The sequence below is a fragment of the Garra rufa genome, chromosome 3, assembly GCF_049309525.1.
Source record: "Garra rufa chromosome 3, GarRuf1.0, whole genome shotgun sequence".
Lineage (NCBI taxonomy): Eukaryota > Metazoa > Chordata > Actinopteri > Cypriniformes > Cyprinidae > Garra > Garra rufa.
Genome location: NC_133363.1, coordinates 62,894,708 through 62,903,106, shown reverse-complemented (window position 1 = coordinate 62,903,106; position 8,399 = coordinate 62,894,708).

Here is an 8,399-nt window from a genome sequence, read left to right as displayed (position 1 = left end):
ACATTTATCTCAAGACTCAATCAATTTTAAGGGATTATTATGCCAAGACTTCGTTGTAAGACCTGGTTACACTCTCCCCTCCTGAACTCATGTACGTCCCTGTACATGGAAGAGCTCAAATGTGCTTTATTCGAGGGGGGTATGGGAGGGAAGGTGCAGAGACTACTTGATCTTCATTCAAAACATCGGACAACACAGTGGTCAACCCATGAAGAAATGATTTAACAACCGTGACCAATGGGTTTCCGAGTTCAGGATAATCCAGTCGCCTTGGCGGTTGACGTTCCCTTTCAGATTTCCTGACAGGAGCATCTGTGACTGTCATTCTCTCTGCTTCCTCTCTGGATTCAGTTCCATCCATTTCCGGTTTCTCTCCTTCCACAGATTTCTCAGTCTTTGTTCTGTCTACTTTCTCCTCACGCTCTGACGTGTCAGAAGACACCGACTGCTGTTCATTACAGATGTCATTGACAGCATCAAGTATGGTCTCTTTCTCCACAGGATGTACTTCAGGTAAGTGGGTATCAGGTAGGTTACTTTTAATCGGGTCTGTTTCAGGTACTTGGTCGATTGGAGCGGTGCTTTCAGTAGGTAAGTGTTCTGTATTACTGCAATAGTTGGTAGGTCTACTGCTCCTCAGAGGACTGACTGGGGCATCGGTAGATATATCTGATGGACAAGACAGTTCAGGGGGGCAATCTACAGTCTGGGCATTTACTGGACTCCCGACAGAACAGGGACCTGGAGATACAGTATACTGCCTATGTTGTTCATTAGACAAGGGTTCTTTGGGCTGTGCTAGACCTTCATGCATTGTGGGGATGAACACATTTGAGACCTCACTGAACCATTGGATTGGGATGAATTCATCCTCTTCCTCCTCTGAAGGGTCAGCATCCAGAACAGGATTTGCACGAGTTGCTATTCTGCGCTTTGTAGGTTGTTCGGCAGACTTGCTGCTTTCCTCCATAGGTAGGAATCCACATGGGAGGAGTAAGTCTCTGTGCAGGGTTCTTAATGGACCATCACTGACTTCGGGCTTGACAGTATAGACAGGTAGGGTACCTGCCCTGTTCACTACTACGTGGACGGTAGACTCCCACTTGTCTGAGATCTTATGCTTCCCCCGGATGCGGACGTTCCGGACTAGCACTCGGTCTCCAGGCTCCAAGTCTGAGGCGATCACTCGTCTGTCGAACCGTGTTTTGTTCTTGTGTGCAGTCTTTGCAGCATTACTCATGGCTAACTTGTAGCTCTCCTCAAGCCGTGATTTAAGGTTCTGCACATATTCGGAGTGTGACGTGTGTTGCTTGCCATGCAGCGGTAGTCCAAATGCCAGATCGACTGGTAGGCGGGGCTGGCGCCCTAACATGAGCTCATAAGGTGTGAACCCCGTTACATCGTTTTTAGTGCAGTTGTAGGCGTGGGCAAGGGGTCTGACAAAATCACGCCAATGGGACTTTTCTTGATTCTGAAGGGTTCCAAGCATATTGAGTAAGGTGCGATTAAATCTCTCCACAGGGTTGCCCCTGGGATGGTAGGGTGTTGTCCTCACCTTTTGAATGCCGGCCATTTGACAGAGCTCCTTTATCATGCGGGATTCAAAATCTGGTCCCTGGTCACTGTGTAGTTTTTCTGGCATTCCATAGTGCACCATAAAGTTCTCCCACAAACACTTTGCCACTGTACGCGCCTTTTGGTTGGGAGTGGGAATGGCCACTGCAAATTTCGTAAAGTGATCCGTGATCACAAGGATGTCTTTAGTTCCATTTCTGTCAGGTTCAAGGGAAAGAAAGTCCATACATAGAAGTTCAAGGGGTCTTGTGGTCTTGATATTTATTAGGGGTGCAGCTCTCTCTGGAAGTGCTTTCCTCCGCACGCACCTGCCACAAGTCCTCACCTTTTTCTCCACATCCACAGCCATCCTTGGCCAATAGAACCTGGTCCGAATAAGGTCCAATGTGCGGTCAACTCCCATATGACCCATATAGTCATGGAGGCTAGTCAAAACTGCGCCACGAAGCTCAGCTGGGAGGACAAGCTGGTAAGTTATTTTGGGACCTTCTTGGCGTCGTCTGTACAAGACATTGTTCACAAGTTCAAGGCGGCTTAATTCTCTTAAAAAGAGAGGAAGATCAGGAAGTTCATTTCGCAAGGTAGGGGGCGATGTGTCACCTGTCTCGATCTGGGAAATGACGTGTTTTATACACTGGTCGGCCCTTTGTCTATCCACCAGTTCTGCTTCAGACAGGTGAGGGACGGCGGGAAGTTCACCAGACTGGTCTGCTTGTTGATAGCATTGGGGCACCGCATCTGCAGAGACGGCAAGACATTCGACTAAAACAACGTTCCCAGTGTTACGGTCATCAACAGGGGTGCTGTAAATAAGTTGTCTTTCACAGATTGCTTGTATGACTTCCTCATTAACAGCATTGGCATTATCTGGGTCAGAGAGATGGTCTTTGGTGAACTGGAAAATGCGTTCCCTCTCTTTCTGTGACTTAGGGTCATCCTCCAAGGTTCCGTGTGGCCTGCGTGACAGACCATCAGCATCACTGTTCTGTTTCCCCGGTCGGTAGAGAAGCTTGAACGAGAATGTGGACAGTGCTGCCAGCCATCTGTAGCTCGTCGCATCCAGTTTAGCTGTGGTCAATATGTAAGTTAGCGGATTACTGTCAGTTACAACAGTGAACTGATTACCATATAGATAATCTGCAAACTTTTCGGTGACTGACCACTTCAACGCTAAGAATTCCAATTTATGCGCCGGGTAACGACTTTCACTCCGTGATAGCCCTCTGCTTGCATATCCAATCGCTCTCAACTGGCCCTCCTGTTCTTGGTACAAAACTGCACCAAGTCCAGTGGTGCTGGCGTCAGTGTGCAGTACATAAGGTTTCTGAGGATCTGCAAAACCTAGCACAGGGGCAGTGGTAAGTTTTTCGATTACAGCCTCAAATGCTTGTTGGCAAGCAGGGGTCCATCGCTCCCCAAAGGGCTCTTTTGGGTCTCTGTACTCTGGCCTTTTTGTCACTTTAGCTCTCTTCTGGGAAGGTGGGTAACCAGAGGTTAGCTCATGGAGGGGCTTCACAATATTGGAATAACCTTTAACAAACCTCCTATAGTACCCAGCGAACCCGAGGAAAGATCTTAATTCCCGCAGGCTCTTAGGGACGGGCCAAGTCTTGAGAGCAGCAGTTTTTTCTGGATCAGTTTGTACTCCATTTCTAGATACCACGTGACCAAGGTATCGGACTGATGTCTGAAAGAAGACACACTTTTCTGGGGAAAGTTTGAGGCCAAACTCTTTGAGACGGGATAGCACCTTCATCAACCTCTCCTCGTGTTCTTCAAGGGTCCTGGAGAATATGATCAGGTCGTCAAGAAAGACCAGTACTTCTTTCAAGTGCATGTCCCCCATGCATCTCTCCATTAGCCTTTGGAACGTACTAGGTGCGTTAGTCACTCCTTGAGGCATCCTATTAAACTCCCAGAAGCCGAGTGGGCACACGAAAGCTGTTTTTGGCTTATCTGCCTCTTCAACCTCTATCTGGTAGAAGCCAGATTTTAAATCGAGGACAGAAAACCACTGAGAGCCATTAAGTGCACAGAATGTGTCCTCTAGCTTTGGGAGAGAATACGCATCCTTTATGGTCTGGAGATTCAACCGTCTATAATCTATGCACAGGCGGACTTGGCCATTTTTCTTTCTCACAACCACGATTGGTGATGAAAATGGAGACTCTGAATCTCTGATGACTCCTGCATCAAGAAGCTCCTGGATGTGGTTTCGAACGGCCTCAATATCCTGAGGGTGGATTGGTCGTGCGCGCTGTTTGAAAGGTGTGTCGTCTGAGAGTTTTATATGATGTGTTACTTTGTCTGTTCGCCCAAAATCTGCATCATGTTTTGCAAACACGTCATGCATGTTATTTAGTTTCTCTGTGATGCGTTCTTTCCACAGAGGCGGGATAGGGGACTCACCAAAATTAAAGCTCAGAGTGGACTTTTGGGAGGACTCTGCTTCCGCCATCTTTTGGGATGGCTCAGCTGACTCTGCATTGTGCTGCTTTAACAAGATGGTCTGGTAGGTATGCATTTGGGCTATTGTGCCCTTCGGGGGAATAACAACATCACGATCAGACTCATTACAAATTATGACTGGTAACTTATAGGGTCGCCGGAGGGGAAGATCGACCAGAATGGCCTTTACTAGCAAGCCACCAGGCAAGGAGGGTAAGTTTGGGTGCTCGATCAGGACAGATTTCTCATTCTGGAATCCACTAACGGGGGAAACTCCCTCAAGTACGACAGTTTTGCCAGCTGGAACAATTTGAGCACTCTTCCCCAGTAATTTCACAACACCTTGGGGCTCAGGATGGGTTGTCCGGTTGTGTCTAACTTCAAGTACTTTAAGGACTGCTCGATAGCCGTGTGGGATAGGCTGATGTTTAACCCCAGATTCAGAACAGATGTTGTAAAGGACATCAAGGGTGTTGGTGCCTATAAGCACAAGAGGTTCTGTAATGGTGTTAAGATTTGGGACCACTAATGCAAGTGTGTTTACTTCAATTGGCGCTCCAACAAACTCTTTCGGGAAAGTTACAGCTAGTTCAATGTACCCCAAGTAGGGGACAGACTGTCCTGCTGCCCCTTCAACCTCTAAGAGGTCATGGAGTGGCTTAATCTCCTGTTCTGAGAGATGTCGTTCATAAAATGACTGTGGAATAGTTGTTACTTGTGAGCCTGTGTCGAGCAAGCAGGTAACTTCTTGATCTTTTATGTTCACAAAAGCTGTACTTTTCGTACCGATGAGTCCTTTAGGAAACTTGAATGGGGGGCTATTGTCTGATTGTTCAATGCTGGTGCATGCTTGTGAGTTGACTATGAGGTTTAAAGCTGAGGGACATTGATTTGTCTCAGCCCCTGTCTGTCCCACCACAGGAGCCATTAGTCGTTTAACTGTGAGCAGGGGTTAGCCTTCATTTCCCACTCACTTCATCTCTTCTCCAACTGTTTTCGTTTTTCAGCCACCAAAGCAGGATTGGGAACTTCCGTACATGTAGAGGAGATATGCCCATCCTCTCCACACTTAAAGCAGTACCAGGGCCGGGGTTTGTTCATCTGCTTTGTTCTTATCTGGGTTTGCATGTTTGCATTTGTTTTGTCTGGTGTTCGGCTCTGGAGTTTCTGTGCAGTTACTTTTCTATCTTTCTTTTTCTCAGCCATGAAAGAGGTCAGCTGGCTCTGCAGGGTGGCAACCTGCTTCACAAGATCTTCAATGGCACTGGGACAAACCTGTGGTTTCTCCTTTTGGTTTGCGCATGCACATGCACTCTGAGACTGAACTTGGACTCGTTTTGTGGCACCTATATGTTTCCTCATGCGGCTGGCTTTAGCTTGCTGCCTGTCTTCCTCTGTGCGCAACATCAGCAGGAGCTCTGCAAATGAAGGCGGGTGACTTCTCGCCTGTTCAAGCTGCAGAGTAGAGAGCAGAGCACTGTCCCAACACCCTCTACAGAACTGCTTTAGAAGGTGTCTGTCAACTTCTCCTGGTGCAACCCCACCCCTTTTTACTACAAGGTTTAATGCTACCTGCAGCCGATGAAGGTAAGAGGAAGCACTCTCCCCTGGATTCTGGAACGTGTTTAAGAAACGTGCAAAAAGTTCTTCCCCATCCTCAACAGCGCCAAAAGCCGAATCAAGTAGCTGCAGGAAAGCTACAGGGGGTGAATTGGGCCGTAATCCTTTGACCACATCAGCTGCGGGAGAAAGCAAGCTCTCTACAATCTTTCTGGTGATCTGGAGGGGAAGTATGTTAGGATCATTTAGCAGCAGTTCAATATGGGAGCGCCAGGTATCATAATCAGTCTCGTTATTGGGCCTGGGAGTCTTTCCAGAGAAGGAGCGAAGCCTTAATTGGGGCTGAAAGTGAGGGCTGATTGCTTCGCTCCTAACAATGTGTTCAACCACAACCTTTTGAATTTCTGGTGGATTCATGTCATTTGCTGAAAGTGAAGGGGCTGTACCCACACTGTTGATTGGGATGGTGTCAGGGGGAGGAAGGCCATCATTTCTGTGAGCGGTGTCTGAGGATAAGACAGGGGGGTGCTGTTCAGTGGAGGTAATGGTCAGCTGGGTCTCAGTGGGGGTTTTAGCATGGGTAAGAGAAACTTCCTCTGATACAGAGCTCATTGCTTCAATATCTTTACTAATCTGGGACATCACTCCTTTAAGCACATGTCCGTACTCGGCACCGCTAAGTTTGGCTAAGGCCTTAAGTTCTGACAGGTAAGTTTTGGTAATATTACCACTGATTTCAGTTTGGTACGCACTGCTCAAGGCTCTGATGTTGTAAACAACAGAGGGATCATCTTGCAAGGCATATTTGTATGGCAATACTTCACTTAATGTTTCTAGAGCTGTGCCGTACGTATACTCAACGATCAGGTTTTGGTAAAATTCAGATTCATCTTCATCAACTAAAATGGTTCTTTTGATAGACCCATATTCTTTAAGGAAGTCAATAACCTGTTCATCTTGGTCTCCTACTTGTGTTAGCCCACTAACAATGACTGCGTTTGGGATATTAACACCACACCTCTTTACAAAGTCCATATTGGACACGTGTTCAATATTGATATTCAAACCAACTGGCTCCTGGCTGGCTCTCCAAATCTGTAACCCTTTTTACGATAGAGTAACAGGTAACAGGTAAATAGTTATCTTTAACAGTATTTGGACCAGTAACAGAAGATGCTAAGTCTTTAAGAGCCAGTGGTTTGACATCAATAAAGACAGAAAACAGTAATTTGTGTTGTTGTGATCACTCTTTGTTTAACAACAGGAACAATAACAAACAGTGTAACAATTTAGTTCAGAAAATGTATATAAAGAAATAAAAAAATAATAAAGCCGGCATAAGTTTCCCTTAAAACAAAAGAAATAAACCCAGTTCCAAAAAAAAGTCTTATTGTTCGTTGGGGCCCTTTTTTCTTTTGGTTAAATCAGTGTCATGACAGTACCAGTATCTGTTCCGGTATCAGTATGCCAGTGCTCGTAGATCCTACCACACAAATCCGTGAAGAAGGGAAAGTGAGACTGTGCAAAAACTTTTGCTCGTGGGTCCGTGGCTCGCCACCCAGCGTACACTGGGAATCTCTCGGGGTTTCAGGGTGTAAACATCCAATTCAAATCCAACCGGAAGGCTTCAGCTCCAGGTCGGGCATGACTTCCGATCCATGTGCATCACTGGAATGAATCTGGCAAAAAAACCTGACCTATGGTTTGGCCAGAAGAAATCCAAAAGCTCATTACATTCATATTCTGTCTATCTCATGCATTATCACCAATCAATAAAATTCCACTTTATATCAACTGGTTCAAATCATGTTCTCAAGAAGGTTCAGTCGTACGACCATAATATATCAAGTATCAGATCCAAGTGTTTATAGTAGTGAACTATAAATATATCCTAAAGTGCTTTTACATCCATGTTCATTCATTTTAAACAAGACCAATTTCAAGTATTTATGGTTATTGCTATTCAAAGTAGTAACAAACTCACAATACAAATGCAATACAAATGAGAACTACAATTTGTGCAAAACAAATAATGCAAGAACATTCATAGAGATCTAGGAGGCACTAGTAAGGCTAAGCGTGCTTTATCATCCCTCCCTGCACCGGTAACAGTGAAGGAATGCACTAAATATTGACCTCTTAAATCACTGACAAGAATTCACATACATATAATTTAACACTTTTTTCCTTTCACACACATAGTAAACTTATTGATATAGAAAACAGCATCTTTTTTCCTTTTACACACATAGTAAACTTATTGATATAGAAAACTGCATCTTTTTTCCTTTTACACACATAGTAAACTTATTGATATAGAAAACTGCATCTTTTGCAAACTCAAATGGAAATAAATCCAATTTTTTGCAAGGATAAAAGTGCATGTAACACTAAGCACCGAAGCTAACAGGGTAGGTAGGCTCACATTAGCATATTACAGTAGCTATTACAGCCGTTAACAAACTTTCTAAACAGCAGCTTATCAACTGTTAACATATCCAGCATAATTAGTTCCTTTACAGGTAACCTAACAGGTCTCAGAGTTTCTATTTTTGTTGTTTCACTCACCGTTGAGTCAATGAGTGGGTCTCTCTAATTAGGTTGTCTGATCAGCGGCAACCGTCTGCTGATCGCGCTCTCCTAAAGTGTAAACATGATAATATAGCGATCATCATTTGTTTAACATCCTCATTATTTAACGGAATCCCGTTGGAGGGGATATTTATGTATCTTACCCTAAAGATGGTAATTCATTCGGAATTCAGCTAGTTAATGAAACAGCCATGAAATCTTTCAATCAGGAAAAAAAACGGAGC